Here is a 24,070-nt window from a genome sequence, read left to right as displayed (position 1 = left end):
TGAAATCACCACACATGCATATTTCCTCCCACAGGCAGATGGGTCTGAATCAGGTAAGGTAGCTATGAAGAATTAATAAACCAAGTCAGTCAGGAAAGAGTCATGAAGTCAGTGGATTTTCCCTCATGGTATCTGTGAGAACAACAAGCCAATTTGACTTTTCTTTATTCTTCCAGTCAAAATCCACAAGTAGGAGGAGGGTTGAGTGACCCTTTTATATATCAAGGGGATAGGTTAAAAGTAAAATGAAAGATGGGGAATGCCTTCGGTTTGGGTTAATAACTGCATGTCATTTTACAATTTCATCCTTTCTATTCAAAACAAAACAAAAAGGCAATTGAGAAAGCTACAACAGTTTTGTTCTACTGTTTTCTGCTGGAGGTAGGAAGCCCAGATTAGAACTTATAAAAGTGGTTGTTATTTTGCATAGGCACATTAAAAGTTGGCTGTAAAAGCATCAAAGGTTAAATTGTGCATACATCATCCTCAAAACAATCAGCTTTTTTCCATATTTTTGTCTTATACATATCACAAAATTGTTTTATAGACTTTTCTGACCATACACATTAGAACCTTTCTGCAAACACACTTAATTTGAAAGTTCTGGGGGTTGGAGAGTTGGCAAGATGGTGGGGCATTTGCCTTGCATGTAGAAGGATGGTTCAAATCCTGGCATCCCATGTGGTCCCCCGAGCATGCCAGGAGCGATTTCTGAGTGTAGAGCCAGGAGTGGCCCCTGAGCGCTGCTGGGTATGACCCAAACAAACAAACAAACAAAAAAAGAAAGAAAAGGAAAAAAGTTCTTAAACATTCTTACACTGAGCACTGTTATAAAGTCTAGAAATCCAAGTTCCTTTTCCATAAACTTCAATAAACAAGTTTAGAAGAACATTTCTGAAGATATGTATACAGACTGAAAATAAGTTTGCTAGAAAATTCTTATAATGAATATTATGATAAGAATATATTATCCAGGGTCGGAGAGATAGCACCCTTGTTTGCCATGCATAACGGCCAATCAGGGAGGGACTCGGTACAATTTCCGGCATCACATATGGTCCCCCCAGCCTGCCAGGGGCAATTTCTGAGTGCAGAACCAAAAGTAACCCCTGAACACTGATGGGTGTGGCCCAAAAACCAATCAACCAATAAATAAATAAATAAATAAACTTTTAAAAATATATAGTATCCAAGTTACTTTTCCATCTATTTCTGTGAACAAAGATATTAGAACATTATTGCAGACATAATTTGAGAATAAGTTGCTAAATAGTCTACACAATCAAACATCACATCACTCAGAAAGCATTCCCTATTGGATAGCTAAGAACCATTAATAATCTAACAACATTATATATTTCCCCAGAACTGTGCAAACTAATATTAAACCACTAAAGTTGGATATCTAATTACCTGTCTGCACTGGGGCATAGAATAAAACAATAGCTATTAAAATCCATACAGACAGAACTCACAGTTTAATCAGCAATATAGTGACATGCAAATAGGATTGTGAGATTAAACTAAAAGAAAGTTGCAGGAGATTCTGAAAGCAGTTTCTCCTCAGTTTGGCTTTGTCTAAGATTGGATTTTCCATTTTCTCCTCCATCTTCAACTTCTATGGTAGGCTGCTGGGATCTAAGACAGAAAAGGCCTTTTGTATTTGGACCAGAATCCGAGTGGGGGTACCTGCTAATCTCCTGCTGTTAGCCACCCCTCCAATGAAGCTTTCTCTTTGGCTTATACTCCATCAGTGACCAGTAGAGCTGGTACAGACTGGGGGGACCGTGTTTCTCGTACAAAGAACCTTTGTTAAATTAAAGGCAGTAGGCACCAGCCTCTGAGATGCTGCTCAGAATCTTCAGCTCTCACCCCTTCACTGCTTGCTTCTATCCGCCACAGGGGAGTTCTATTACCAGGAGTAGTAGGGAAGCTGAGGGACCAGCCCGTGGGCCACATATTGTATTTGTATCTGTTTTGTTTCTTCATTGCAAAATAAGATATATGCAGTGTGCATAAGTTTTGTTCATAAGTTTTGTTTTTACTATAGTCAGACCCTCCAATGGTCTGAGGGACAGTGAACTGGCCCCTGTTTAAAAAGTTTGAGGACCTCTGGATCAGACCATAGAAACATGAATACATTCAGAATGGAGTCCATGTGCACCAATGTTCCAATGACAGGCACTGTACACTCAGTCCATCTGAAGGAGTCTATGATGGAGATATTCCACCAGAGGATCAAATAACTCACTATTATTGGGGTCTTTTTAGGTCTTCGGGTCCCTGTTAGAGTTCCAGTTGTAAAATAAATCCCATGTTGTGAAATCACCCCAACAGATGGGTCTGAAGATGGGTAGCCATGAAGGATTAATAAACCAAGCCAGTCAGGAAAGAGTTTTGGAGTCAGTGACTTCTCCCTCATGGTATCTCTGCCTTCCAAGCCAAACTGGCTTTTTAATAAAAAAAAATTCCAACAGCAAGGGGAAGGTCGAATGATTCAGGTGGGCTTTTACATATCAAACAATAGGTTTAAAGGAAAGAGGAAGAAGAGGGAATATTTTTGTTTTGGATTAATAGCTGGGTGTCATCTTACAATTTACATTTTACACTAGTGTAGATTGGAAAGAGGGTGGGCAATAAAAAAAGAAATTTTGGGAAAACAGTGTTTGTGCTGTTTGACTCCTGATGAGAAGAGGTTCTGTTGACTTTGTGGACGCTGAATGTAATAAAATATGCTATTTTCATTATTAGATTTTCTTCATAATTTAGCTATACTCAGAAGCATAATGTCCTCTTTATTTATTGTATGATACTTCTAAATGAAATGTTTGTTCTAGCTTCTATTTGACGTCCTGAGTTTAATGTTTATAGAGAATTAATAAGAGAAAGAGAATTACCTGCTAGTTAAATGGAAAAAAAACATTTATGGGGTAAGGATCAATAATCAAAAGCCCCAAGTTTCCCACTTCACCTTTATAATGTTAAAATCGGAAAGAATTTAATTCATAAGGTTAAACTCTTTCAAGAAGTAAAGACCAGAGGTGAGAAAAAGGGCACTTGAGAGTCTATGAAAATAGATTCTGGTCTCACTGTTAAGTGATTTTTTTCCTGATCAAAGAGAAAAAGCCGTGAAAAGCTTTGAAAAATGATCCATAGTGCTGAGAGGCACAGAGCAGTGAATGTTCCAGTTAAGACAGTCTATTTTAGCCACCTACCTCAGAAACAAAATATCCTCTTGCCAAGACACAGATTCTGGCAACAAGTTGCCAATGGAAGCAAGGAAAGCAACTAAGAGGGCACAGGCAATTTGACTCTGAGACTATGAGTCCAGAAATTAAAATGTAAAAGTATTTGTCTCTCTTCACCTTTTCCATCAGCACCTTTCCCCTTTGATTTGGGATGTCATACCCAGTAGTGCTGAGGGGCTACTTTCAAACTCCCAGATCCCCATATTGGGGGAAACCACATGGTACTAGAGACTGAATCCAGGGCTTCTACATGGAAAATATGTATAGAACATGGAGCTATTCTTCCAGTCCCTCCTTCAGCACTCTTAAGAGAATAGTACTCGAGAAATCCCTTCTCAAGTCAAGTGGTGTCATTTATTGATAGAACTGTAGATAGCCTTGTGAAAGGAACCATCAGCTGGAAGTCAATGAGGCTTGGTACCAACCTCAGTTTATAAATATGGGTAGAAATTGTAACATGTCTATCTTCAAAATTCCTCATCTCTTGTATGAGATGAGTCTTTGCAGAAAATTAAATCCTATGGAAATTACCCTCCGAACTTTCTATGCAATATAATTATAGACAACACAGTAACAAACTGTAGACCAGCGTTAGTTCTTTAATTTAGCATTGGAATTTAATATACATAAATCTAGGGTAACCTTTTCTATCATAGGGATTCTAGAAAAGTATGAATTATCTGAGAATAGCCAAGCAAGCTTTAACTCTGTCTCCTTATTCACATCTTCTATTCCTCCAAATCCCATTAATGACCTAATCTCCATCATCAGTGAAAGCTAAGCCACCTTTTTTAACTATCCTCAATTTTCCAACTTCCCTTTTTTCCTCAGTATGCAAGCTAATTTATTTTCCCCTTTACCTCATCTGCTTTCCTTTCCATCTCAAAAGAACAAGTGTCATTCATGTACTTTAATCCAATTTTCAACCTGTGTCAGCACCTTAGCGACCAAAGGGACCACAGCTTCATCTCTCCTTTCTTTTCCTATTCCCAAAGGATCCCTTAAATCTCTGCACATGTATTCTCAAGAGTTGTGAAAATTCCTATCCGTCAATAAAACTCCTGAACCCATTCTCCACATCAAACAGGATTTTTCCATTACTCACTCTACTTTCTTGCAGAGGATTTTATTTAAAGTTTTTAAAAATTAGAGACCATGATTTGCTGTGCTATTAATAATATTTTCATACATACCCAGGATCAACTCTACACCCTACACTACACCCTACACTACACCCTATTACAGACTACACCACAGCATGTTTACTTCTCTACATCAATGTTCCAAGGTTCCCTCCTATCCACCTCACCTCTGGTACCTCAATTAAGACAGCTCTCAGATTCTGTTGTCTTAGAGCATTAATAATTCCTACACTATATTTCTTCATTTCCTACAAATAAAGAAGATCATTCTTTACCTGTCCCTCTCTTTCTGACTTCATTCAGCATAACTGCTAGTTATATACGTATAATATAAACTATATAATTTTATTATTTGTTATAGCTGTGTGTGCACATATATGTACATATACAATGTTATGTATATAGTACACTTTCTTTATATATTAGTATTTTCCAGGACATCTAAGCTGTTTCTATGTGTTCAGAATTATAAATAATGCTTCAACAAACATAGGAGCACAAATGTCCTATAGAAATCACTTTGGGGGGCCTTTGGTATAGACAGCAAGAAGTAAAATTGCTGGGTGATATGGAGTCTCAAATCTTAGGATTTTTGTAATGTCAACATTGTTTTTCCAAAAAGGTTGAACAAGTCATTGTTTTTACAAATAGTATATAAATATATAAAGCTTGACAACAAAAATCAAACAACCCCATCATAAAGAGGGAGAAGAAAACAAGAACTTCTTTAAAGAAGACATGTAGATGGCTAATAATTAAATAAAAAATCTCTGCAACATTGGTCATCATAGAAACACAAATCAAAGCAATAAGATGTCACCTCATACCAGAGACGGGCACACATAAAATGAATACAACAACCAATGTTGTCATGTCTGTGGGGGAAATGGTGCAGTTTCTTGACAGAATAGTCCAAATAGCTCCTTAACTTTAATATGCAAATAGATCAATTGGAGGAAATGAAAACATTCAAATTCTGATTCAATAAGCCTGGAGAAGTACCACAGATTTTCTAACCATTTCTGGGAATGTTGATACCATAGGAAGGAAGGCCACATTTTAAAAAGTAGGTCCTATACTTCTGCTATTTTTGCTATTAAAAACAAAATTCATTTTATTTTGTCTTGCTTTGTTTTTAATTTAAGGATTACAACTAGAGGTAATCAGGAGTTGTGCCCAACTGTGTTCAGGGATCATTGAGCCATCTTTCCAGTCTTTGAACCCAGATTCATTTTAAAATGGGTTTCTGGGAACTGGAAATTACCTAATTTCATTGCATATGTCTTTTGAATAAAAACACCTTTCCCTTAGGGCCCTCAAATAAATAAAGCATACCCTTTTTTTCTCTAGATATCCATGAGACCAACAGCAAATAGCACATCAGACTCAGGGTCTGGACTGGATGACTAAAAATCTTTATCTCACAAAAATAAACAAAGAAAAACAAAACAAAAATTTCTATATACAAAAAATACAAGTTTCCTTGGCTAGACAAAAGCAAAATGCTTCTATGAAATGGTATGAAAAAGAAAAGCCATTACTATTAATTTATATAGAAAAACTTTTGATTACTCCCAAACACTGAATACATGAGTTATCAGTTCATATCAAATGACACATAAAACTTTAACAATTACTTAAATGTGCTAAAATCTGTAATGCTGTTTTGCTTGTTTGATTTTTGCTTTAGGGGGCCACACCTGAAGGCTTACTTCTAAGTGCCTCAAGGATCACTACTGGCAGGACTTAGGGAACCGTATGGGGGTCTGGGATCAAACCTGAGTTAGCTGTATACAAGTGAAGACCTTAGCCATTGTACAGTTTCTTCAGCTTCTAAAATGCTATAATAAATACACAGACTGAACAGTCATTGCTGAGAAAGGCACTGGGCAGACCACTTTCCATGCATAGGGTACACAAGGCCTCTATAACAGCTAGCAAAACAACTGTAAATATTCTTTTTTTTTCTTCTTTCAATTTTTATTTTGAAAGCAGAAGTCAGGGCTCAAGAGATATTTCCAAGTAGATATGCCTCCAAGCATGCCTTGCTTGTGCAAGACCCAAGTTATACCCTCAGCACCTCAGTGACTCCTTGTACCTCTGAAATCGCGTTAGTAACTATCCCCAAGTAGCTCTGAACTCATAGCTGGGTAGAGTACTGCTGAGAGTGAATATAATTCCTGCTGTTGCTGGGTACCTCCTGGCATCACAATAATATACTATCATAAAGGAATTTCAAGTTCTACATATTTTGGTTGTTGGACAACCTGCTGGATTTTGATCTACAATTAGTATTTAATTCACCATTCATTATGAGGGGTAAATGATTGAAAATTTATATCTTTTAATCACATTGATCAAAGTGAACCTCAGTTCCTCCATAACTGACTCCACAGTACATTGACCTGTAATATTTATTCCAGATTAGAGAAGTGACTGCAAACATCTCTAAGTGACAGCATACAGGAGTACAAATGAGGCAGAAATATCCTACAGTGCCCATGGTGGATCTTATTGTGGAGTGGTCATGATAATAGAGGGTCAGGACACTGGTTACATCTGACTATAATAATTTACTTATGGGGCATGGAGGTAGGGCATTTGCCTTGCATGCGGAAGGATGGTGGTTCAAATCCCAGCATTTCATATGGTCCTTTGAGCCTGCTAGGAACAATTTCTGAGCATAGAGCCAGGACTAACCCCTGAGCACTGCTGGGTATGACCAAAAAAACAAAACAAAACAAAAAGAAAGAAAGAAAATAATTTATTAGCTGCAAGGAGATGGGTACACTAAGTGTATTCTTCCCTATAGGAGCACAGATCCTGGCAGGGTCAGGATCCCTTAAGAAAGTTCTCTTTTCCAGTCTTCTTTGGGGAAAGTGGGTCAGGTTTGTACCTTCTTGACCCTATGCAATTTTTTCTGGAAAGATTGGCTCTAGATATGCTGGAAGCTATTGCCTGATAGAACTTTCATTGTCCTGAATGATTAAGAAAGTAGGCAAATGAGCGATAGAACAGTGGTAGGGCATTTGCCTTGCATGCAGCTGACCTGGGACAGAACCTAGGTTCAATCCCAGTCATTCCATATGGCACTCCCAACCTGCCAGGATTGATTTCTGAGTATAGAGCCAGGAATAACATCTGAGTGCCACCAAGTGTGGCCCAAAAACAAAAACTAAAAAGAAAAAAATTAGGTAGATTAGATCAATTTCCTCAGACAACAAACTCTTTGTGGATCTCTTAATTCTAATCTGACATAACATGAACTCCTTCCTAGTTTTCATGCACTATAATAATCACTTAGTCTACAAAATACATCCAATTATATTAGAATCTATTATTATTTACTCACAGACTAATTATTACTCACTTATATTAATGACAATTCAATCATGAGGTTCCTTTCTTTTTTTTTATTAGGGGAGAGCGCGAATGCAGTCCCCCACTACCACAAATTATGCAGTCGAGTTTCCCACATTTGGGGAAATCGCAGGGGTCAACACATCCAGAGTACAATGGATAAGCCTCACCCTGGGGAAACCACCATCGTAATCATAGTATCTCCCCTGCCAGGTAAGTATTTTTTTTTGTTTGTTCTTTTTGAGGTTCCTTTCTTAATGATCCCTACCAACATTGGTTATTTCCAGCCTTTTTTGATATATGTCATCTCACTAATTTTAATTTTTCTAATAATACGTGATGATGAACACTTTTTCTATACACTCATAGTTTCTCTTTGATAAAAATCCTAAACAAAATAGGAATAAATAAAACATATCTCATGAGATTGAAAGTCATTTGCAACAAACCCAAATTAGGACTTAAAACATTCTAATCAGTGGTGGAAATCTAAAAGCTTTCCCTCTAAGATAAGGTATAAGGCAAGGATGTCGTTTTTTTTCCACTATTATTCAGTGTAATTTTGGAAGCTGCCACCAGAGCATTAGGGAGAAAAAAAAATCAAAAGAATCCAAATTAAAAAAAGAATTTAAATTATTGCTATTTGTAGATGACATGGTAATATACATAGAATACCCTAAAGATATCACTAAAAATTCTTAGAAACACTAAACCAATACAATAATAACAGGCTACAAAATCAATACACAAAAATCTCTTGCATTTTTATTTGCAAATAATAAACTATGAGAAAGAAAGCAAAAATGATAACCCCACTTAAAATAGTCTCCCAAAGCATGAAATAATTAGGAATCATATGTGGATATGAAAGACTTATACATCAAAAGCTTTATTAAAATGTTTTTAAATTTCTTTTTTTTAAACAACACCCAGTAGTGCTGAGAGTTACTCCTGGCTCTATGTCCTATGCCCAGAATCTCAGTGCTTCAGGGACAATATACGATGCTTAGAATTAAATCCAGTTTGGTTAAATGCAAAACAAGAGTTTTATTTGCTGTACTATTTCTCACCCCCTCACTTTTTAAAATTATAATTTATCACCATCCTTATGATCCAAATAGGGTCACAATCAATAGTATAAGAACGTAGGGTTTATACAATGTCCAACACTATTTTTTTATCACTAAAAACATAACCTATAGAAAAATGATGCTTAAATTTAACAATTAGCTTATCTGAAGGTCACCAATATATTGACTCTAACCAATCAGTTACTGGAATACACATATATGCTACAAATAAACTATACACACAAACGTACACATATCATAGCTTAACCCTTAATCCCAGGCCTCACAATGAAATACCCAGCAAGCAATTATGAAACTACAGGATATAAAACAACCAGAATATTTTGGCTACAGAAGCTGTGACCCCGAAGTGCAATACATTCATCTATTGTGTGTCATAATGAAGGCAGTTATTTGTTTCAGGGCCATTTAGAATGCATGGTTATTCTTCAGAAAAGCATCCAAAACATTAAGAAGAAGATCAGAAGGAAAACTGTACTTTCTTAGGAACTCAGGCTGGAACTAAAACTTTTAACAATAGTAGGAGGTTAAAATGGCACACTTGAGTATTTCATTTTGAAAAAAAAGACCTGAGGTTTAAAGAAGTGGGAGGGCTAGGTATGCAGTTTCCTTGGAAACTAAATGTGATATTATTGCAGCAATAAGCCTCAGGAATCATTGTTTAGAGGATGAAAATACTGCTCATCTGCTTAAAGTGGACAAGGGTAATTTAGAACCTAAATAACTGTGATCTCTTCGAGAATCCTTGGGGAACTCTAAAGGCTGTGTAGAGTGGAGATGCCACGTACAAGTTCATAATCTGTAGAGAAATACAAGAAAGTACCCCCCATCCCCATGCTCTCCTCTCAGTTTATGAAATTAGACGACTGTCCAAACTGAAACCCAAATACAATTATGTTTGTAATCATGGTTTTAAATAAAGAATTTAGTTAAAAAATAAAGCAATAAAGACAAAAACAATGAATACAGGTACATTTTCTATGGCATTGGTATCAATAGGCATAAGTAGGAAAGTACATTGTACTTTCATAGTCATTGCTCATGGCCTTGAGAATATGCCACCAACTAAAACCAACAAGTCTGAGAACAAACTGACCTCTATTCTTCATCTCAATCCATCTACTCCCTCAATCTCTAAGCTTAAACATTAAAATTAATGACTTTTCTCCATCTAATAAAAAAGAAAAACAACAACAACAAAACATAAAATGTCCCTTTCTTCTCAGAGTAAATATGCAAATTTTCCAGAGAAGAAAAAGCACCAGTGCTGGCATTAGTCCAGCCTTTCTGGAAAAAAAAATATGAATACTTCACAAAAAACTGGGAATTGAGCTCCCATATGATCCAGCAATACTATTCCTAAGTATTTACTCTAGGAACACAAAATCATAATACAAAAATGCCCTTTGCATGCGTATGTTCACTGCAGCACTATTAACTATAGCCAGAATCTGAAAATAACCTAAGTGCCCAGCATCAGATGAGTGGCTATAGAAACTGTGGTATACCTACACAATGGAATAAGATATAGCTGTTAGAAAAAATGAAGTCATAAAATTTGCCTATATAAGGACTGACATAAAGACTATTATGCTGAGTGAAAAGAGTCAGAGGGAGAGAGACAAACATAGAATTGTCTATACACAATTCTGTGCACAGTAGTAGGGCTTTGCCTGTGGCCTACCCAGAACCAAACTGGGTTAAGTTCCTGGCATGCTATACGGTCCCCTAAGCCTGCCAGGAGCAATTTATGACTGCAGGGCCAAAAAGTAACCCCTGAGTGTTGCTGGCTGTACCCTCCCCCAAAGAACAAAAAGTTAAAAAAAAATAATAGCCTCACTCATCTATAGGACATAAGTAAAATAAAAGACATATGGTATTAGTATCAAAGACAATAGAGATGAGGACCGGATGGATCAGCCATTTCTGATATGATATATATATATATATGTATTTGACATAAGATATGAAGCTTACCACAAAGAGCTATAAGTGCAGTTAGAGCACTAACCACACTGACAACTACCATGATAATGATAGAGAAGCAGAATGCCTGTCCAGAAGACAGGCAGGAGGTGGGGAAGAAGAGAAATGGGGAACATTGGTGGTGAAAAAGTTACAATGGTGAAGGGAGTTGTACAGAAACATTTCTGCAACCACAATGCTTAAATAAAGAAATTATTAAATGGGCCCGGAGAGATAGCACAGCGGTGTTTGCCTTGCAAGCAGCTGATCCAGGACCAAAGGTGGTTGGTTCGAATCCCGGTGTCCCATATGGTCCCCCGTGCCTGCCAGGAGCTATTTCTGAGCAGACAGCCAGGAGTAACCCCTGAGCACCGCCGGGTGTGGCCCAAAAACCAAAAAAAAAAAAAAAATTATTAAATAAGTAAATAAATATTGAAAAATTAAAAATAAAGTAAAAAGCACCAAAACACTGCCTATTATATAGACAGGACTCAAACATGTTAATAGTGTCTCTCTTCCTATAATTTTTCCTTTCTTTTCTTTCCACCATAGACATCTTCATATGAACAAAGAAATAGATTTTGAATGAGAATTCATGGCAAGAAGAGATCTTTTCGAATAATGTTTTATAAAATGACATCCTGTTTGGACATGGCACCTTGTCAAAGTTAGGATAAGTAAATGTTCTCTTCTCTACAGGCACTTAAGAAGCAGTCCTGCTAATTACATAAGAACAGTGGATTATAGAAACTCATATGTAGGTAAGAAGCAGAGTTTAACCCAGAGTGTTGTCAGAATTGAGTGTAACAATATCTCCCATAAAGACAGAGGCCCTGTCTGGTAAGCATGCCAGGAGCAAATGAGCAGAACCACCTAGGGATTGGGAACTGAGATTAGGCTCGAAAGGAGTGGGCAAAGGAAAAAAAATAAAAACTTGCTCTATATGACATGTTCAGATATTCATTTTATATTTGCTGAGAAAATACTGTGTTCCAGGTCCTATTTGAAATGCTTTGGAATAAAATGAACTGAAAAAAAGGTCTCCACTCCCAGAGCTTCCATACTAATGAAATAAAGTGGTGTAACCATAAAAGGCTTGTATCTGTCTCCTCCACCCATCTAGAATCTTCTCTAATCTTCTTCTTGGTCAGCTGATTCTCAGTGCTGGTAAAATCACTTGTTAGGAAGGGCATAGAAAGTGTTGTCAGAACAGAATTCAAGGTCGGGTACAAAGAAAAGCAGAAGCACCAAACACAAGCATGGGAGAATAAATTTTGCTCCCCAAGATTTGATTCTCAGCTCTGCCATACTTAGTCTAGAGGCCATGGGCAAGGAATCTTTCCTTTGGATCCTGGGTAAAGGGAAGATAATAGTTGTACATCATTAAGAGGGCTGTGGTGGGGGTTGAAAGACCGGCTATCTTTAAAGTAATTAGTTCAGAGAAGGGTACTTGGTGATCAGCAAATGGAACCTGCTGTTTTCACAATCATTATCATGAGTCTTCATCATCAGGGACAGAGCATGGCCATGCCCAGCTGGAGGGTATGAGCAGAAAATTGAAGCAAATCCTTATCTGCAGAAGTTTTAACTTGAAATGAGAAAGTTTGTAGTAGGAAAACCTCCTCACTAATAAGCATAGTTAGAGGGGAAACTCCAGGATCAGAGCGATAGATAGTACAGCGGGTAGGGCATTTGCCTTGCATCGTGGCTGACTCAGATTTGAGTCGCCATAACCCATATGGTTCCATGAGCCAGTCAAGAGCGATTTCTGAGCACAGAGCCAGCAGTAATTCCTGAGCCCAAAAGCCAAAAAGTAGTGAATGAATAAATAAATAAATAAATAAATAAATAAATAGAACTCCATCTGCCCAGGCCAAGAATTTATTTTAAGTGACAAAGAATCTCTGGTCAGTCACAGTAACCTCCTGTGAGTAGCCTTGGGTCAGGCCCATGCCAAAAGGCAACAGTTACCTCAAACAGCTTCACAACTTGATTTGCTCTCAATGAGCCTTTCAAAGATCAAGAACTAAATCCGAACTTCTGGTCAATGGCAAACTCTGAAGAGCTAGAAGCAGCAGATTGTATAACTTTCCTACCTCAGGTGTCCTGACTCAATAAGCTAACTTATCTATAATGAAACAGAAATAATTCTCTTAGAAAAACACTGCTGTGAGGGATGGCTTTGGCTTCCTTTAGAGTAAAACCGTATATACAGGCAGTGACTAGAAATGAGCTAAAAGAAAAAAAAGCATAGAAAAAAAAACCATGTATAGGTATTAAAAAGGACTAACTGAATAGCAATAAAGAGAAGAAAAGTAGTGACAAGGAGAAAACAAGAGACTAAAATACACAAAACATAAACATAGGTATCATTTCATATATGTACACATAGGAACATTTATTTATGTAAATGTATATTACAAATAACCAAAATTTCAAAAATATATCCAATATATATAGAATTACTCAGGTATATCTAGATTCATTACTTCTCTCCCCAATCACAAAACATATACTATATATGTATGCTATTCTTAATAGCATACGTGAAGTTTGCATGTACATAGTTATAATCTACCATCTCCCCAAAAATTATTTTTGAAATTTAATATAAAGATGAAAACAGAAAATGGGACATTATACTTGAAGTTTTGTGGTTTTCAGTTTTTTTAAATAAACAGTACTGTAGAAATATACCCACAAACCGGGCCCGGGCGGTGGCGCTAAAGGTAAGGTACCTGCCTTGCCTGCGCTAGCCTTGGACTGACCGCGGTTCGATCCCCCGGTGTCCCATATGGTCCCCCAAGCCAGGAGCAACTTCTGAGCACATAGCCAGGAGTAACCCCTGAGCGTTACTGGGTGTGGCCCAAAAACCAAAAAAAAAAAAAAAAAAAAAAAAAAAAAAGAAATATACCCACAAACCAACAAATGCAAAATAAGCTTTATAAAATTGCACATAGCATTCTCTAGACAAATCTGAAATAATAGAGTGGAATCAGAGTCTACAAGAAAGGTCTCCTAAATTCTCATTATGTTACCATAAGACTGACAGTAACTACTACTTCATTGTCATTCCTTGCTCTTCTTCTCCATAATCATATATTGAACAGAGCTCAGTTAGATGGCATCATAGCTGCGTTACAACATCTGCAAGCTTAGTAACAGTCCTCACTAGCCTTAGACACCCATGCCATAAATACAGCCTCCATTTCTCAAATGACAATTTGCTCATAGAAAACTAAGTGGCAAGTCAAAATTTAAATGACTAAAGTTGTTTTAGGTAATTCATAGGTTGTAAAAACTAATGAGAAGTAAAAAAAAAATTATGAGGGTATTACAACTCTCCCATTAAAATGAAAATCTATGTTATAACTTCATGCTCTTCAAATGCCATACTAGACTGAGGCATCAACTGATAGACGAAGAGTGCTATTGCTAGAAAATATTACGTTGGTTATGTTAAATGATAACCTTATATATCAATTTTCAGAAATGCCTGCTTAATTATCCTTTTAAACCAGAATCATTTCCAACTCTACATGGCCATTATGGTTTATTTTTAATTAGACATTCATTCCAGTAACTAAAATGAAAGTAACTGCCAAAGTGCTGGACACGTTCTCTGCAGATCTCTCTCACATCACTTACATATGTGGTTGTTTATGTACAATACTTCAAAAACAACAGAGTAAGCTAAAAGTAACATAAAAAATCTCTACAAAGAAACTAGTGGCAGGATCATGATTTACCGTTTTATGAATAGTACTAAAGAGTTTAGCACACATATTCAATAACAATCATGCAACAAAACCCAACCAAATATATCTTCTTGTTTCAGGACATCTAGACTCGTCTAAAAATATGCATCATGGTTACTCCTTTCTTCTTTTTTAAGGGTGTGTCCCAGTACACAGAAGACATTTTTGCACAAGGGAGTTGAGCAGACAACAGTTGATAATTGCTGATAATCAGATGGCATAGTTTACTTTTTGAAAAACTGGAGCAATACTAAGGGACTGTAACAATGTCATTGATAAGCAAAGTTCACCATTATAAAGATGTTTATTCCACTTCAGTCTGCCTCTCAAGTTTTGATCAGAAAGGTTTGCTGATGGCACAGAATGTTGCTGGGCCACATCAATAGAAATAGTCAGCAACCTGGGCAGGTATGAGAAATAAGCATTTGGTTTAAATGGCTGAGTGCTCATGTCCTGTACTAGCATTAAAATAATCATGCAGATCTGACTCCAGCTGGTCCCTGATTTGAATTCATTTCTTTTTCTGCTTGCAATAATTTACACCTACTTATACTAAATTCTGAATTCTAACCTTAAACATTCTGTCTTCGAACATTTACAATACTTGAATTACATTTATAAAATTAATAGTAGGAAGTTATTAACATCACCTTGTAGAAGACAACTAATCAAATATCTGCAAGTATGCTCCTCTCAGAACTAAGAAAAATATCATATAAATTTGGATAATGTAAAAAATTATGATGGGCATTGTTCCTTAACACATGGATGACAGAAGTTCATAAAATACCATGTACTGATTAAAATATAATAAGACAAGCAATGAATCTGCACAAACCTTATGTCATTGAAAGAACAATCTATAGTTTTATTTAATTTTATGATGGGATTAAGAATAGTGGAAAAACTGAGAGGAAATAAATCCTTTCTTAGGCAAAGATCATTCCAGGAGAAACCCAGGAGCCTTTGGCACACTACACACACTCTTTTAGATGAATAGAAACAACCAAACTTTCCTTTCTATAAAAGTCATAAAGATGAGAGCAATTCCTGAATTTCATATTGTTTTAGTATTGAGGTCACACTCAGCAGTGCTCTGGACTTATTCCTGACTCTGCCCTCAGGGATCACTCTTGACAAAATTCAGGGGAACATTTGGGATGCTGGCGTTAAACCTAGGTTAACCATGTGCAAAGCATTGCCTAACCAGCTATACCATCATACCAACCACTACCTGATTTTCATTTACAGAAAAGTTCAATCCACACTCAGATAAAAATAAAGATTAAAGTTTAATCAATACTAACAATAATAATGGTATTGATTATATTTTACTGCAGACTTGATCTAACACCTTGTAGGGAAATTTAAGAACTGGTTCATTTTTGCAAAAGAATGCATAAGGATCAGAGATAAAGATCAATGAGATAGTACATGTTTTGTATGTAGCAGGTACAAGTTCAACCCCAGAACTGCATATGGTCAGTCCCCTAACACTGCCCTACACACTTCAAAAAAAGACCTCCAACATAACTCAAAAGTATTCTTTATCTTTAAAATGAACAAAATTGTACCCTAAAGGGATGCTCATGTCACACAACTAAAAAATGATGACTTTGAATCTAAAACCAGATCTTCTAAGAATTCATTCATTCAACAAATACTTTCTAAACACCAAATATGTGCTTTCCTAAATATCAGGAACCTAAAATTAATAAAATATAGGTGCTGTCAGTAAAGTGTTTATTATCATGCAGCAAATAATATACCAATCAAATAAACAGTCTCATAATGCCATGTGCCAGGGGAATAAAGGCAGGGTGCAGATAAACAAAAGGGCAAATGAAAGATTCCATTTTTACAGAAGCTGGTCCAGACTGACTTTGCAATAAATCAGCAAAAATTAGTAAGATCTGAAGGATAGTGAGGGAATCCAACAAGTATCTCATTTAAAAAAAAAGTGCTTCTGACAGAGGAAACAAGGCTGTGACCCAAGGCAGAAGCATGCACGGCCAGAAGGAAAAGCAAAAAGGCAATTACAGAAGAGCTCTGGGGAAGAGATGGAGGAGAAAAATCACCCATCAGCAAGAGTCTTCTGGAACATTCTCAATCCTTTTGCTCTGAAAGAATGAAGAAAGAGAACCAACAGAAGATCAAACCTGGTGAAACAGTATGGGTGATTAAGTCACTTGTCTTGCATGTCATCGAACCAGATTTGATGCCTGGCATCCCTCGCCATCACTCGAGCCCTACCAAGAGTGATCCCTGAACACAGAGCTAAGAAAAAGCCCTGAGCACTGCCAGGTGTGGCCACCATATACCAACAAATTCTTGTGAAACTCAAGTCCTTCGCAATGCAAGATCTGTGCTCAGCACGACAAGCTCTCTCTGTAGTGAGAGAGCTCTCTGTCTCTGTCTCTGTCTTTCTCTCTGTCTCTCACCCCAATTTATATTTAGAGAATCACTATGATTACTGAGAAAATACATTTAGTACCTAGACAAGAGAACTATTCCAGAGTTGAGGGCATGTAGTATATAAGTCTTGCATGTTCAGAGACCCAAACTGGATTCCCAATACTGCAGGCATTACTCTGAGCATCACCAGTTACAGCCCAAGAAAGCTCCTGAGCAGTGCCAGGGTAGCCCTCGTAGCCTAATCAGCATTGCACTGCCAGACCCAGCACTGAACCATTAGACCTGAGTAGGTTTTGGTGATACCAGGTGAATGCTGAAGGCTTGTTTGTGGGTCCAGAGAGCCACAGTCAAAACTGGAAACACAGAACCAACACCCCAAAGACTCCAGAAAAAAGGACAGAAGCTAGGGAACCCAAGAGTCAAGTGGCACTAATCCAGACAACCAGGCTTGGACAGATATTAACAATTGAGGTAGTGGAATTTGATGGTTCTAAACATGAAAACAGAAAGAAAACAGGTTACCAGCTAAGAACAGGAAGTGAAAGACAGAAATGTGTCAAGAATGGTTCAAGGGAGGACTCAGTAGCAAAAAGCTGTTGCATTGCAAGATGGAGGCCACGAGTTTGATCCCAGACCCTACATACCCTGAGCACAGCCTTTGTGATTCTGCCACTTGAAAATTACTAATACTGAAATAAACGTGGCCCACAGCAGCTAGGTGTTGGGGCGCAGTGACCCACAGTGAGCAACATAACCATATGCTGCCAAGTGGCGATCAAGGATGTGAGTGCTGGCAAGCACTACAAACGAGAGGGTGTGCAAGCACCACACCTACATTATTTTTAACAATTCAGTGTTTATTGTCCAACCACACTCAGTCCTTTGGTCCTGCTATGGTGCGGGTAATCTCGGAGCCAACTGTGTGCAACCTTGAGCTTAATATTCAGGCTCTTCCATACTTCCTCCACATCACAGTAGCGTTTGGTAATACCGCTTAAATTGAACATGGTGCTTTGAGGCAGGGTGCACAGCACATATTGCCTGTTACCCTTCTCTTTCTCAACAGGTTTCAGTTTATTCACCCCTCTCAAGTTGGGGTGCTGTTACTGTGAAGATAGAGGACTCTCAGATTGAAGAAATTTGTTGAAATTGGGTCAATGGAAGTTAGATCATTGAAGGAGAGGTTGATCTGGGCCAGATTGCTGGATGCTCTATCACCTTTGATAACATGGATGCTTTGGAAGGAGTAGTCAAGAGGGTCTGTTTGCTCATACTTCAGGCCATCATTGGCTGAATGTAAGCATGGGACCTGGGAGTATAATTGGTTCAGCCTGTGATTGATGCCTGAAATTCTACCATTAGGAATTCATTCATTTGGCTTAGGAATTTCTTTCCTTGAAACCATATCCCAGGAAATCTCTCTCTCTCTCTCTCTCTCTCTCTCTCTCTCTCTCTCTCTCTCTCTCTCTCTCTCTCTCTCTCTCTCTCTCTCACACACACACACACACACACACACAACCACACACACACAACCACAGAAAAAAACAACAACACCTGGATTAAGAATTTAAAGTCTACCTGAGCATCAGGGCATTTTGGTAGGGAGAGAATTGGGTCTTACAAAATGGTGCCTGGAAACTTCTTCTGGCTCTGCACATAGAATAACTCCTGGTAGTTTTGTAAAACCATGTGAGATATAGAGTCAAGCAAGGATCAGTCACTTGCAAGGTAAGCACCTTAACCTTTATACTAACCAGCCCCAGGGCGCCTTTTTTTTTTTGAAATTAAAATACTTTATTATTTTTAATTTATTAGATTGACAACATTTTGAAATTTTAGAGACAATTGTGTTGTTAAGCAAACAGTTCCTCTTGTACCAGTCTCACTGAGGCTGACTCTGGAACTGTAAGCTGTCCTTGCTATTTCTGGTAACTGGGCTGTACCTACTATCCTCTGTCACTCTAGCTACAAGTTCTATGCATTTCTGGGCCCGGAGAGATAGCACAGCGGCGTTTGCCTTGCAAGCAGCCGATCCAAGACCAAAGGTGGTTGGTTCGAATCCCGGTGTCCCATATGGTCCCCCGTGCCTGCCAGGAGCTACTTCTGAGCAGACAGCCAGGAGTAACCCTTGAGCACCACCAGGTGTGGCCCAAAAACAAGTTCTATGCATTTCTTTTTTCACTCAGTTAAGAAACACATTCAACAGTATTTGTCTTTAATTTGCCAGGATTGTATTGCAAGTCATAGATATGAAGGAGTTTTGGAAAATAAGTATGTTCCATAAAAAGTACTAATTAATTTAAAAAAATGGCAGTTCTAACTACAGTACATGACATGTCTTGAAGCTGGTGGTTGATAAGTAGATAAATGATGAGCCCACGAAGAATCATTTGGGACGTCAGTTTAGATGAGTAGTTTCAGTTATCACCCCAGGGCGCCCCCAGGGCGCTTTTTAAACAAGAAACACAAATGCATAGCCAGCTCCAACTCTCCTCAATTGTAATCTATGGGAGGAAATGGCATTCTATTAGACACCATCTTCTACAGTTTCTCAGTAAGGATCAAAGGTAATAATGCTCTGTCATAGGAACACAGGAACACAATTTTATTTTCCTACAATATATGTACCCTGAGAATCCCTGAGATAATTGAATATAGACTGAGTTATCACAATAGAGTAAAGGGGGCCACCAGCAATGTTTAGATTTCAGGGGCTACTCCTGATGATAGTAGAAGGGTCAGGTGGGGACCAAAACTCAGGACCTCATATATACAAGGTATCAGCTCTAGCCTCACAACCCATTTTTAATGTTATGGGGGGAGATGGGGAGAGCAGACCTGGCAGTGCTTAAGGCTTATACCTGGCTCTGTATTTAAGGATCACTCCAGGCAGCTCAGAAGAATTGGTGGCCAGGAATCAAACTCAAATTAGACACATGAGAGGCAAGCACCTTCCTGGCTGTATTATCTCTCCAACCTGGCCCATTTGTTCCATTTTTTTTAAGGGCTCAAAGACTGAATACTGATAAATTGCATAAATGTTAATAAATTCTAATAAAGTGACCTTGGATCTTAGGAAGCCTAGTTAACTCCACTCCATCTAAGGCCTTCCTTTCTCAAAGAGCTTTTCTCAATTAGGAAGTTAGAAACTAGTACAGCTTCTCTTTTTTTTTTTTTTTTTGGTGGGGGGGGGGGATGGAGAGACCTAGCATGCTCAGGGATTACTTCTATCTCTGCATTAGGAATTTCTCCTGTTGATTCTCAGGGTACCATACGGATGCCAGAGATTGAACCTGGATTGACCAGGCAAAAAGCCCTACCTTCAGTTCTTAGCTCCAGCCACTAGTCCAGCCTCTTTCCTCTTTATTCTCCTGCATAATTGCTTCAGATATTTTAATTAATGTTTAATCTTCCTGCATGTGTGCCTGGAGGCAGAAACCATGAAGGCCAGAGAGTTCAAAATCGTAGCCTCATAACACTACACAGGTTTAACATTAAATAATCATGACATCTCGACTCACAGACCAAAACTCCAATCAAACTGCCAGGATCCTGGGGTTCATGGGTACAAGTGCACTCTGCCAAAGCCACATTTTCTTTTCATTTTTCTGTTACATTGGCCTGCAACAATTCCTTGCCAGGGATCGGCTGTATTCCATGAGAAAATTACTCCGTCACTCAAGAGTGATGAAATCGGTGGAGCAACACTGGGGATAGAAATGATTACTGAAGGCCCGTTAGGAGATGCCAACAGAGACTCTATTAGCCATCATTTCTCTGAACGCAGCCATCAGAAAAAAAAAAAAAAAAAGGCAAAGAAGACTTTCAGCTGCTATGGTATCTCCAGGAATCATCTGACAGCTTATTTATTAAATACATTTTAATATTAATTTTCCTCCCACCAGAACTGACCTTCAAATTTTTTTTTCTCTGAGTTTCAAGAAAGCAAAGCACAGTGGCAGAGAAAATGCCAGTGGGAAGGTGATACTTGGGATGTAGTTGGCTTTCGAATAAAGTATCAAAAGACTCAATTAATCGGTATTGCAAATAATTTTTTTCTCTACATATTTAGGAGAAAAATGCGAATTACAAGAAATTTCAAGCCCTTGCTCAAGCATATCCTGGATCCAAATAATAACCTGTCTTCTTCAGTCCCACATTATAAAAACAGGAAAGCAACAAATAAATAATGGCCCTCAAACAACCATTCACATACAAGTAAATTCAATGTCCTAAATCAAATTGTGAATCAGAAGCCTCTCGTGAAGGGCTTTCCATTAACTCTCTTTTAAAAGGCATTCTGGCAAAATGCACATAACATAAAGTTTACAGTCTTAACATTTTTAAGTGTGAGTGTGGCTCAGTGATAATAAGCAAAGTTACATTCTTGTGTAAAATGTTTCCAGAACTATCCATCTCAAACACTCTTTATCTTTCAAACTGAAACACTATACCCATTAAACAATAACTCTACATTTCCTTCTCAATTTGTTTTCTTTTATCAGAAAAAAAATGCTAATATTTTGGCTCAGTTTACACAGTTACATAGGGCATATGTAAGACTATCTTTTTATGATTTAATTCATATTTTAGTCTCGTCAAACAGCCTACTCAGAAAATGTCTGTCATTTTGTGCCTGAAAGCCATTAATCTCAACGACCCCTATCAGGCCAATGATGATGGAGAATATGGACTGCATGTTTGTGTCTTTCCAAATTTTCTTTATTGAGATCCATTCTAATCCTCAGAGCCCTATTCTAATCCTATAAAGGCTTCCAGAATATGAGTGTCCTTAAAAGAAGTATCCTAGGAACTACATATACATATATACATGTACATATATATACTAAATATACCATGTGAGGGTGCAATGAAATATGAGTAGTTCCTGCTCATATCTTATCACACTGGCACCCTTACTTCAACTTCCGGATCCTATAACAGTGAGAAATAAATCTCTATTTGATATAAGTGACCCTGTCTATGCTACTATTGTCATAGCAACCCAATGATGACCAATCAATAGCCTCATCTGAACTGAAAATTCACAAACATCTTTCCTCACTGCATCAGTTCAGGCTATCATTTAGGATCCGGAGTTATTTTCACAGCAATCTGAGAGATAACAACTCATAAAAACACATTTTAAACACTTTAAATCACTAGGGGAATGACTACAGTGTCCAGAATTCTCCCTGAATAAAAATAAAAAATAAAAAGTTGAATATCTCCGTTTTTTCAGCACTGAGGAACGCAACATGGCAGGTATGTGTTAGTTCTCAGCCAGCAATAGGCTGCAGGCGGCCTGGCCACTCTAGGGAGCATTGAAAGCTCAGGGTGAGATTAAAGTTTTGTGTCAGTCTTTCTTGGTTCTGAGTCATTAGTTCCAGGGTGGGAAGGCATTAGAAAACCTTTCAAGCCACAAACCACAAATCTTGGAGAGATGGCTAATTAGAATTCACCCTAAACTGTGATAGAATTAACAGACATTAAATAATCATTATTTATAATTGGGGAATCAAGTTACCCAAGAGAAAAAAAGGCAAAGCTCAGATTGCCTTGGTTAATGCTTAAATTGGAAAAATAAAAGAATAATTAGTTCCTTAAATGACCAATAACGGATGTGCCCAAAGTGAGTAACTTAAAATGTACTTTTTCTTGGAGAATTAAAATTGTGAGTAGAATTTTTATTCTTCTATGGTTAATGCAACCTACAAAGAAAAAAGAAATTTCCTTCTTTTCGAGGCACAACAATATTTTTAATTTTTAATTTTTAAATTAATTTAATTTTAAATTAAATTTTTTAATTTTAAGTTTTAAAAAAGCCATCTTGATTTCTTTGTTTTACCTTTTATATACCTCTTTCTCATCATCAGGTACTTAAAATGATTCATGATACCCTTATACTACCTTAAGTTTGCTTTTCTCCTGAATACTCAATTTGACCAAGATAATGGCAAAATCTTATTCCTTAGAGCAGTATTTAAGCAAGACATGAACCAAATAGGACTGCAAGCTTTCGCTTTGCTCTAATCGTCTGGCAATATTTAGCCTCAAAAAGAAAAATGCCAGTAAAGCATGAAAATGCAGTCTCATCTAATGAGCTAAATAAAAATATGTTAAAAAGCATTAGATTTCCCAATATGAGATGGTACAGAAAAACTAATATTCCTAAAAAAAAAAAAACCCAATGCAGTAATGTGGTCACAGCCTCTCTGGAGGGCATTTGCTTTGGCTTGCTTTAATTGATTAATAATTTTTTTTAACTTTAGTCACATGAAATTACAAAGTTATTCATCGGTTTTCAGGCATACAATGTTTCAACACAAATTCCTTCACTAATGTCCACTTTCAGTCACCAATATACTCCTCACCCCTGTTTGCCTCCTACCCACTTACCTACTTCTGAGAGATGCCTTTTATATTTTTCCTTTTTAGTTTTTGCACTGTCGTTTGCAGTAATGTTGCTTAGAGGATTTCATACATAGCTCTTTACTACCTTTCTCTTGAACGTATTTTTTCTTCCGCATTTTTTTATTTTAATCAAAGTGGATTTCAAATCTTTCACGGTAATATTTTAGGTACATAGTGATATTGAATCAGGGAATTTTAACAAAACATTTCTAAAGCTAGTTTGCTTATTTGGGAGATCGAGGTGGAGGGGCTTCCCAGGTGCTGCTCTGGAAATCTGGGTGATCCTCTGATTGTTCCCAAAATGAGATAGTAGTTCAGTGCCAGGAACCATGGAAGGGGTGTTACTTGAGCCTACCAATATTGGGGCCAAACAGGTCATGCCAGTAGTGTTCAGAGGTCTCCAGGGTAGCACCTATCAGTGCTCTGGTGATGTGGTATCAAGGATTGAACCAGGGTGGGACCCAAAAAAAGCATGCTCTTTAATCCATGTACTGTCTCTCCAGCTTCACAGTTGTGAGTTGGTTTTTAGTGTTTTTGTTTGTATGTTTGCTTGTTTGTTTGTTTTTACCTTTATTTGGCTGTGCTCAGATAACACTTAGCTCTGTGCTTAGGGTTATACTGGAGGTACTCAGAGACAATATTTGGTGCCAGGGATTGAAATGGTGCTCATGGCTATA

The 24,070-nt window shown here is 37.6% G+C and overlaps 1 protein-coding gene and 1 non-coding gene across 2 annotated transcripts in view; both read right to left on the bottom strand.

The window, feature by feature from the left end:
* Positions 1 to 24,070, bottom strand: part of ST6GALNAC3 (ST6 N-acetylgalactosaminide alpha-2,6-sialyltransferase 3) — a 658,045-nt gene that overhangs the window by 527,117 nt on the left and 106,858 nt on the right. The window lies entirely within an intron of this gene.
* LOC126008493 (U1 spliceosomal RNA) lies at positions 7,808 to 7,971 on the bottom strand. Its single transcript, XR_007495821.1, has one exon. It is a non-coding gene; the product is annotated as a U1 spliceosomal RNA (small nuclear RNA).

Source organism: Suncus etruscus, chromosome 4 (assembly GCF_024139225.1).
Source record: "Suncus etruscus isolate mSunEtr1 chromosome 4, mSunEtr1.pri.cur, whole genome shotgun sequence".
Classification (NCBI taxonomy): Eukaryota; Metazoa; Chordata; class Mammalia; order Eulipotyphla; family Soricidae; genus Suncus; species Suncus etruscus.
The sequence above is the reverse complement of the archived record's forward strand: the minus strand, read 5'-3'. Positions and strand labels throughout refer to the sequence as shown.